This window comes from Typopeltis vanoorti, chromosome 24, assembly GCF_054136105.1.
Source record: "Typopeltis vanoorti isolate ZY-2024b chromosome 24, IOZ_Tvanoo_1.0, whole genome shotgun sequence".
NCBI lineage: Eukaryota > Metazoa > Arthropoda > Arachnida > Uropygi > Thelyphonidae > Typopeltis > Typopeltis vanoorti.
Window position 1 is genome coordinate 67,297,392 of NC_143572.1, and position 11,174 is coordinate 67,308,565.

The 11,174-nt window shown below is 34.7% G+C and overlaps 1 non-coding gene across 1 annotated transcript; it reads right to left on the minus strand.

The window, feature by feature from the left end:
• Positions 1–8,025: 8,025 nt before the first annotated feature.
• LOC150093368 (signal recognition particle RNA) lies at positions 8,026–8,324 on the minus strand. The gene has a single exon (XR_016550465.1).
• Between the last annotated feature and the right edge of the window lie 2,850 nt (positions 8,325–11,174).

An 11,174-nucleotide genomic window follows, 5' to 3' on the forward strand; every position in this document is an offset into this window, starting at 1 on the left:
ATTGGTGGGATTAAGCTAGACGAAAGTGATCAGATTAGGAATCTTGGAGTTTTAGTCTTTACAGGCCATATAGCAAAGATTGCAAATACAACTAGGATGATAACAGCAATGCTAAAATGGGCACTGACATTCAAGGATAAGAAAGCCATTTTGCTTCTATACCACGGCTTGATACAACCTCCTTTGGAGATGTGGATATTGTGAAACGAGAGGGCTAAAGATGACACTAGGACTATGGAATGTACATCATGCGGAGAGATTGAGGATTCCTGAACTTATAGACTCAAAGAGGCGTGAAATGACATAATAGGGACTATACTATAATTTACTATATTAATATTATAGGGACTATAATATAATATAAATATGATATAATTTGAAAAACTTTTCAAAGGCCCATATATGGTTTCAGTAGATGGAATTTCTCGTTTTATGGAGGGCGAGGAGAGGACGAGAGGGCATCCAGGGAAATTCAGAAGGAATGCAGTCAAGAAAGGGATCACTGCTAGATTTTTCTCTCAAAGAGTGGTACATGATTGGAACAACTTGCACTTAGAAGTGGTGAGCGCACGTAGTGTAGATGAATTCAAGAAAAGGCTGGCCATTTCGGCGGCATTTGTAATAATAATAATAATAATAATAATAGTCAGTGGTATGTTTGACTGATGTGTATAGCTTTCCTAAATGATTATATAAGAGAAATGAAAAATCAACAAAGGTATGTTTATCCCATCACGTATAGGCATTTATGTCACGATTTTAGTCTTTCTGAAATAGTACTGCATTAACACCAAGTTTTTTTTTTTCTAGCGATTTAGAAAAGGGAAAGAACGATATTGAGACTCGTCTTAGGAATCGCTTAAAGGCGGTCATCTTCTGTGATGTTTTTGCCGATCCAATGTTGTGTGAAGAATACATCTACGAGTACGACCTCGTCATTTCTTCTCTCTGTCTTGAATCGTCATGTCCAGACTGGAAGGCATTTGGGAAGGCTACAAAATCCATCGCTTCCTTACTTCGTGAAGGTGGCGGTTTCCTGATGATGGGGGTTTTTGGATGCACTCGCTGGGCAGTAAGCGACACGACTTTTCCTTGTCTCGATATGGACCAGGATCACATAGAAAAAGGTCTGTCGGATGCTGGTTTCGGCAACTTCTCCTGGAAATTCCAAGACCGAGGTCACGATAAATTCGAAATTTCCAATCATAAGTCTTTTTATTTTGTTGCTGCTGAAAAACTGTGAACCTCTATTTTCCCTTTTTTGCTAAAGTTTTAGAAGCAGAAATAAAGATTATGGTGTGATTGATGTGCAAGTGACAATAAATTATCCTCTCATGTCTCATGTGCTTTTCGTTTGCATAAAATAGTCCATTCGAAATAACTTAGCAAATTTTGATAGTGATCCTGCTTATCAAATTTCATTCAATTCCATGAAAGAAGAGAGGAATTTCTCTTGTCATTTCAAAACTTAAAAACGGAATCATAACATTCTTGAATCACTGGGTTCAACGAGTAAATTTATTGTTCTTATTTTTCAACTTGGATCAGTCCACTGGTGAACGAAAGTTTGTCTTAATTTTTCCTCTTCTACTATTTATTTTAGCTTTTCTCATCCACTAAATTCCAGCAATCCTAACAATTTCAACCTATCACCTTTTCCTTGATTTTTTTCCAACTGTGAGCCACAGGCCTCCATTCAGTTAATAATCTGATCCGTCTTGTGTTGCTATATCTTAGAGTTGCGAACAAATTAATCCTAACAAGGCGAATTTTAAAGTTTCTGGTTATGGTTTGGTTTTTGTTTTAGTTAACAATAAGTTTGGTTTTGGTTTTGTATTTTCAGTTTTGATTTTAGTTCATTATTTTGATTGAGTGCTGCGCGTTTTAACTGTTTTTACAATGTTTATGAATCGTATCGTGCGTTTTTAATAGTATAAACAAGTTGACAATTGCAGTGTTTTATTCATTTCGTGCAGCTATAAAATGGATACATCTCCAAGAAAGCGTTCAAAAATATATACTATTTGGGCTACAAAGGAAAATGACATTTACTCAAGACCTTTACTATTTAACAAAAGCAAAATGAGTCCAAGATTGTCTGCTGCAGACTTAAATAGAGACTTGGCAGCTAGTGGGATTAATGTTTTTGACATGACAGTCTGCCGAAGATTGTTGAGAACAGGGAGGACCGCCCACAGACCAAAGACCAAAAAAGAAACAACTGCTGGCAAAGGCTCTCCAGAAAAAGTGGCTCAAGTGAGCAAAAGTGTACAAAGTTTGAACTGTTGAGAAGCGAAAGAAGGTCATATTCTCAGATCAGAGCTCTTTTTTTCCCCAGGAAAGCGAGTAACCTATGTTCGCAAATCAGCGGCTGAGGACTTTTTCCAACCACCTACAACAAGCTCCTAAACACTCAGTTAAAAGATGTTCTGGGATTGTTTTACACATGACTGTCCAAGATCACTTGTGCTTGTTCACGGTATGATGAAAAGTGACCAATACATAAAAAGAGTGGTCCAGCAGATCCAGAAAGAAAAGGAACTTATTTTTCAATAGGATATTGCTCCATGCCACACTTCAAAAGAAGTGAAAGAGTTTCTCCAAAATCACAACATCGAATTGCTTCAGAGTTCAGGTAGCTCTCCCGACATTAACCCAATAGAAAAATGTGTGGACTATAGTGTAAAAGAGACTTAGAAAATTAATTTGTAATAGAAAGAATAGCTTAATACAATCCATTATAAAAGTCTAGTTTTGAGATGCAGAAATAAGAAAAATGTGCACTACGTTGCCCGAGTGATTATTAATGAACTTATGAGGAATAGAGCAGCATATAAATTATTAGGTGAAGTTGGAGTTTAATTTTTGTTTTTATTTTCTTGCGAAATTAAAACATTTCTTTAAAATGTGAGTGTTCGGATTAATTTGTTCGCTACTGTATAATTTGACCAGCCCATTTCCGTTTTGAATGCACAAAATACCTGATGGCAGTACACTCAATCTTATCAAATGAAAAGGTATCCTGTCTCTAAGTGTCACATCGAACATATTCCTTTCCATTCTTCTCTTGGTAACTCCAAGATATGGTTCTTATAGAATTAGAAGTGAATCACACACACACACACACACACACACACACACACACACACACACACACACACACACACACACACACACACACACACACACACACACACACACACACACACACACTGGTCGAACTCTCTCCTATTCAAATTAATGGGAACATCACTTTCTAAGATATCTTTTATCTTCCCTAAAGCCATCCGACCTAGTTGAATCCTCTTTATTTCTTCTATTTATCCATCTTTCATGTTTATGATTTGTCCAAATAAAGACATGAATCTTCTATCTTCATATTCTGTCTTCCGGTATAAATCTTTCTGATATTAAATTGTCATTCATACTCATAATAACAGAGGCATACGTACCAGAACATGCTGCATAATTAGACACAAACATACCTTTTGCTGGATGAGAGTTTCCCACATTTTCTCGTGAGCATTGATGATATTTATGACAAAATCCAATAATTTCACAATATCAGGAAGAATATATCATTACGTAGCAATTCTACTGTATCAACCAACTGAATGCTTGTGAAGAGGGAAGCAACATCAAAACTAATTAAAAGATCTGTGGTGTGTAAAGATAATGGAGATAATTTTTTCTTGAAATTCTCGAAAATTATTCAATTTTGTGAAAAATTCAGATTATTTTCATGTTAAAAACAAAGTCGAAACAGACTGCAGGGAGCTCAACGGGGTCTCCAATTTCCCCAACTTTAGCAAATTATTTTATGGAACAATTTGAATCACATTTACTGAATGTTTCTTCTTCTAGTCCAGTGTTTCCCAAACTGTGGTCCGCAAATCCCCGAGGGTCCGCGAGTAATTCAAAGGGGGTCCGCGGGATAGTTTATTTTCATTAAACTTTACCTTATCATGTTGTTTACACTTGGCCTAATTGATATGTTCATATTCTTCCGAATATCTCCATTTATAACAGAATTGCATTGTCATAAATGACACATTTAGCGTTGTAAAATTGTAATTTATTACTTCAACTTTATGATATGTAAAATACAAAAAAATTTCCATTTTGGATTTTTTGAGATTTAAACCCAAGAATTAAAGTAGTGGAAATAAGACCAGTAGAAGTGAAGTAGAATACAAGTATTACCTCCCCTTTCATGACCTTCTTATTCTTCGACAACCTAATGGAAGTATACAGTTCTCAGCATATAGAAACACAACGCATACTGGAAAATACATTAAGGTGCATCACATCATCACCCCTGTCGGAAATATGATGTGTTAAAACTTTAGTTCACCGTGCTCAATAAGTTGTGTTCCACTAATTCTCTTCCAAATAAAGACTATCCTTTAATTACATATTAATTAATAAAAAGTATTAACCACGTCGCCATCATACATCATATATTTCAATGGTATTACAATTTTAATATGCACTTCGCATTTGGCCTGTTGGGTGGTTAATAATTAAGACTTTCGTTCAAATCTTCCTCCAGAAGATCCTAGAATTTCCATTCCATCTAAGGGAGTAAGACAGCGAGATTCGCAATATTAACCCCCGTCTCTTATCCTGGGTTGACAGGATCCCTTGTTCAAGCTGCCTTTATTATGGAAAGATGGAATTCAGCCTTAAATTTGTATGGAAGATTATATTCTCCTTCATGAGTCATATACGTCTGGTCTAGCCAGCCATGCCTTATCTACTAGGCGCAGAATTTATTAGAATGAAACTAAGTCTTAGCTGGAAGTTATTTTGTACTTGAAAGATTATACAAAGAAAGTTGTTTAAGATAAGTTCAACATAAACGACTGCCTTAAACTTTCACAATTTGGGGAAGTGGTCCTAAGTAACATTCATTATTGTGTTTCTTAAAATAATTACTATTTTACTCTTTGAATTCTAACAGTTGTAGATGGCGCTACCCTCCTAAATTAATAGCATATATTTTCACACGCATTTAAATTTTAAGTGTTGTTATAATCTTATTTATCTATTTTCATCCGAATGCATTGACAATGGCTAGTAAACTGAGCCGAAAATTCTGTGAGTCATAAATAATACTTTTTAATGAGGGATTTATTATCCCCTTAACTTAATACTTTTTTTTTCTTATGTAAATGTCATTCCGTCGCTAATTTTTATGTCGTCCACTTACGTCACTGTATTTAGTTCAGTTTTAAAACTCTCACATATGATGACTGTGATCCAGAGATATTAACTAAACATAAATTGCCTGTAGCTAGCGGTTCAGTTGCTTTGTCTGTTTTAATATTATTCCTCGTTATATCGGATAAAAATTCAGTATTAAAATATCTCTGAATATGAATATAATAGTGAATTATTATTGTATAATGGACAATGTATCCAAAAATATTAACAGAAAAATTAAAAAATACATCAATAAACATTTGATATATATATTATTTTTTTTTCGCTTGTTTCATTGTTATTGTGCTATATTCTGGATTTGAAGAAAATGCTCTGCCGTATAAATAATACATTACAGTAGAGAAATAGCTTATTTGTGTGAGCTGTGGCAATATTGTTTAGCAAATCACCAAATAAGTAAATAAATAATAAAAGGAATTATATGATACGGCAGTCTATACAGTCTTTTCCACACTTCCAAGAACCAGACCTTCTGTTTTAGGTGAGTAGGTTATCTTAGATAATTCTCTCTTATCTGAATGTCGAAAGCCATTTCTAAGAAGTACACACTTGGATGAGAGATAAGGATTGCCTGCAATTCTAAGCAATATATTTTTATTTTTTATCATTGCTTAATGCGTAATCCCGTTTTCAACTATTGTAGCAAAGTTAATGAAACATTGCTGACAATGTTGTAAACTCAAGGGGGAAATACGCTTTATGTTACCGTAGTTGTTCTGTTGCTTTAACTGTCCCAACACTTCAATCATTTGCATTTATTCTGAATTTTTAAGAAAATAATAAATTTTCTTATTATTTATTGTTTTTAGACAGAAGACCATCCGATAGACATTTGCCGACAAAAGCTAGATCTGTTCAATTAAGTCGTCATAAACATTAAAATATTAATCTCTTGAAATGCTTCAGCCGGAAGAATATCTTGAACTGCTTGTTTAAGAACTTGTTTCTCTTCGCTCTTCATTTGATTTGTACAGAGGATCAGAAGAACTTTCCGAATGAAGCTGTAGAATTCGACTCTGTAGTCGATGATTCAACGCACACGAACCAACTGGTCCTTCTTTTAATGACATCTCCTTTGGAAATTCACCCGAAAACAGAATTTTTTGAAACAGATAATCTCGTACTTTTAAGAACAAGCAGTGTCGAGTAATGAACAGCAGAGGCATCGTTATGAACAAAGGTGAAACAAGTTAAGCATTCAATCAAACGTGCTTTACTTGTACATATAGTTTTAACTACACATACTTGCCAGCAGATGTGAGTAAACGTCACATCTGCTGGCAGGTATGTCTTGCCTAGAACACTTGGTCACAAGGCTAACCAAGTGTTCTAGGCAAGTATTTAAGAATGCTGGTGGTCAGTATTCATCAATAGTTTTCATCACAATAGAAAAATCCCGGAAAGGATCTTTTGGAGTTCGATAAAGTGGTTATTGTGGAGTTCCCGTCTGGATGGAGCCACAATTTTGAAAGAAGAGCTGAATGGTTTCTCAAAAGATGAGATATTCCGGGTGTTTAATCAGTGGAAAAATAACCCACATTGCTTGTCTAAGAGGTATAACTGTGGTCCTAAGACAGTCTGTCAGGAACGAGATCGCTGTCGGCTGAGAAGATTTGTACAGACAAACAGAACTTCGTGTGTGCAGCAATTGACTGAAGAATTTAACATTGTTATTATTTATTTATTTTTCTTATATAGAAATATATATTATTGTCTTCACCGTTGGCTAAGTAGATGAAAACTCCGCCCTACATTCTCCACTCTGTGGATTAGTAAGTGCATTTGATTCAGATCCGTATTTGAGAAAAACGTCTGCAATTTTGTAACTAGATTTAATGGGAGGTAAAGGGGGGGATTAGCATTACGACCGTTATTGATCACAAATTATAAAAAAAAACAAAAAAAACATATAAACATTTTTGCTGTAGACCATCGCCGATCAAATGTTATGTCTAAAATGTTTGAATAATCCGAAACAAATAATTTAAAAGGCGATTTGTGATGTGTTTGTCTTTTGCACGAAAATTTAATTGATACCTTCAATTTTTTTAAATCAGTTTTGATCATTAGTGTATCTGTAAGCTGCATAGCATCAGTTGATGTCACCACACTTATATTATTGGAAACCCAATAATATTATGTTTGCATTCGTCTTTGTTTTCTCTACGAAAGGAAATCTTAATTCCTCAAAGATTTCTGTGGCAGTTTTTTTACATAAAGCAGAACTTGCTGTGCATGCACTTTTTTTTTTTTTAAATCTGCAATTTATTGATTGAGATTACATAATGTTCTCTTTGTTCTTTGATACCAAATGCACACTCCCTTATTACACATTACACAATATGATAACTTGTAATCATGTTATAATGTACTAAATCGGTTTTATTGAATTTTAATTACTGGATTTTATAATAAGTTTGTATTTCTCGAAAGACCAAAACACCTCTCTGAAAGTGATCACGTGATATACTTTCTCAGAATATGTCAGCAGAGAAAACTCATCATACATAAGCATACGTGAAAGCTAAACTCCATCAGTCATTTGAAATGTACATAAAACATTCACTTACAAAAGAGGTGGTATGTAGACAAATAAACATCAGATTGTAAAAATGTTTATTATCGTGCTTGTTTTAATGGTGGTGTGGTATTAACATCAGTTATAAGTTAAATATTATTCCAAATACGGACGCTAATATTTTATTAATATGCATAAATGCTGTTTAATGTTTGATGATTGTTAAAATACACAACCGTACTTTTTTTTTTTTTTAATTAAGAATACGGAAAAATTAAAAAAAAGAACTGGGTCTGGTTTTATTGAACTGGCTGTCACTCAACGCCTATTCACAGACGCGATCCCACTACTGCACTACGCGGAAGCTTTTGCCTGCTGCGTTTCCGCCCTGAGCCGGTTCACTTCTCTTTAGTCAACCTGGTAACCCAGAGCTCCCTCCAAGTCACCATATTGACGCCGTGCTTAGTGCGGACATCCGATCGACACAGGATCGTTGCGAAACAGAACTCCAGTCCTCAAACCATCCTCCAGTTCAAGCCTCCAAGCAACTGGATTACAAGAGACCGTCACGACTCCCGGCGGTATTAGATTGTCTATTTCTCCTTTCGAGCTTTGAAAACGTACTGATATCCAACGAAAGAAGAATATTGAAATATATAAATAGTTCACATATTACAGAATTCCAAAATGATTATTTAATAATACTGATTAAAATATTTTATCCGTTACTGTTATCTTTCGCTGAGAAAGACAGTTCCGTTGTGTATCTTCCGTTGTGTGAAAATTGGAAGTTGCGCCATCTAGTAGGACTCAATAGCACTTTTCGCTCTATTTAAATAATATTTGACAAATACGTGCATATTCCAAACTGTTGACTTCATGTGGAGATTTTTCTTAAAATGGTAAGCGCTTTCCAATAGTAAACGCTTAATATAAGAGAAATCGAAAAACTCTGTTATTCGCATTAAGAATGTTAGTTAGAAAATTAGAATCAGCATTTGAAGAACAATTCAGAAAAAAAAAAAAGTGAGATTATAAAAGTTGACAAGAAGAAGAAGATGGGAGACAAAAGTAATAGAATAATGTAAACATGGTGTGCTATTAACACCAGTATGTTTACTTTAATAAAAGGATATTAGACTGCATGCGCGATATGTCCCCAAGAACAAAAAAAAAGGAAAAAGTAAATAGATACAACTTTTTGTAATATATTAACAGGAATCCCTGATAAATCATAACGAAACATGAGGAAGAATGTTTGCATTTTTTTATGAATCCTAATTCTCACCCCACCCCCCGCCAAAAAATATGACAAAAATTGAAGATCTAAGAAAGAAAAAACTCTCCCGTTAAATTCTAGGTTTGCTAAATTTTCTTCCAAAATATTGAATACAAGCAAATTATGGAAGAGGCAAATTTATACTTTTCTTACTGATTTGTTTGTTTATAAATTTCTGCTCATCCATCTTAGGAAATTTTGTATCTGTTAGCAAGACTCGAAGTGTAGAATATCATTTATTCTCTACAGCATCTTTCGTGATTATTTTTTCTGTCTTTTCTTTTTCACTTTTTTTTTTTTGTTATTGTTCTTTAAATAATTTCTGTTAATAGCTTCGAATGCTTTCTTCTTCATAGAAATGGGATATTTTCTATTCATAGTAAGCAGGAAAACTGGAGCACAACAATGTTGCTTCTTTTTCAGCAAGAGTGCAGCAAAAACTGAATACTTGCTTAAAAGTCAAAGATTTATTGTACACTATGGAGTAATAAAGAGTACAAAGTCAATCCAAACGGTAGATAATTAGGTCAAGGATTTTATTATAAAAATTAAGGGGATATTGAATACAACATTATTTCAAAGCCGAATATATAGAAACTACAAGAGTTTTGTGCCGAATATAGAAACTATAAAAGTTTCGGATGATCCAAGCGTAAGCAACCTTTCAGGACAGTGGTAACTCGTGGCAAAGGTGGAGTAAGTTCTGATCACTTTCCTTAGTATTCTCCATACTTCCCAGACCCGTTTGGACATTTGTTGAGGTCTTGTCAGTGGGAGCCAGAGCCACATGTAAAATACCTAGGATGAAGTAATACAGAAGTTATTCTTTCCCATACCAGTTGCCAAAAGATGTCACATTTTAAAAAAGTACCAAGAATTACTGAAATAAAGAGCCGAGAGGCTTCACTTCGGCGTTGCAAAATTACACAAATTAAGTGGATGTTGAATCCAACATTATTTCCTTCCCATGATGCATAGCATCATATATGTCCGCTAGAAGATGTGCATTGCATTATGGAGAATACCAAGGAAATTGATTAGAACTTCCTCCACCTTTGCCACGAGTTTCCCCTGTCATGAAAGGTTGCTTACGCTTGGTTCCCTTGAAACTTTTATAGTTTCTATTTTCCACACGAAATTCTTGTAGTTTCTATATATTCGGCTTTGAAATAATGTTGGATTCAATATCCACTTAATTTGTATAATTTTGCATCGCCGAAATGAAGCCTCTTGTTTCTTTATTTCAGTCAAGGATGTTATGTTTTGTTGGGTGGGGGGGGGGGCTAACTCAATTTAAGGGTTCTGTGAAGTGAACGAAACTTTATTTCGATTGCAGCCATCTTTGTTCATCGTAGGCTTCATTGCATTTGTGAGTTCCATTAAATCAATCAACTAAAGTTTTGACCTCATAACCTTAGTTAATTCGGCCATAATTGAAAACAACCCACCACTTTTCATTTCGAATCAGTTAACACTGACACACCACATTTCAAGTATTATAGAGGTAGACGGAAAAATTACAGTTTTTAGAATGCACTTCTTTGGTGGAGCAGAAATGAGAGAAATGATTTGTAATTCAACGTGAGTTCTACTACATTTGCGAGCAGTACAAAGTGCAACGTCCCATCAATGGTAGATGTTTTACTCAATGATTGGGTGCTAAACCCACAAATGCTCTTAAGACATTTCTGAAGAAAACACAATAGTCTTATCTTGTGCATCATAGTAATCCTAAGTGCATTTGTGGTTTCAACTTCCCCGTTATCGTTGAGAAAAACGTGTACTGTTTGGTTCGACTTTGCACTCTATACTACTTGCAGGTGTAGGATAAAGCTTTGACGTATACGAAAAGGAGGCGCCCCCTATTGCTTTACACGAGTAAAAAGAAAAAAAAAACTGTATGTGTTTGTGTCTGTTGCTCTGATAATGTATACATGATAATATACATACAACCAGCGATGGTACAGAAAGGATAGTTCTGCTTCATTGGAAGTTTTCGTCGCAGCAATTTATCAATTAAGTGCACGCAATCATCCCAAGCTGTCCACCAAGAAGTGAGAACACTTAGAAGAAATGTCAGCATGAGAATATTACCTTGCAAATTACAAAAAAAAAAAAAAAAAAAACGCTTCGTTACGGGAAATCCAAAAT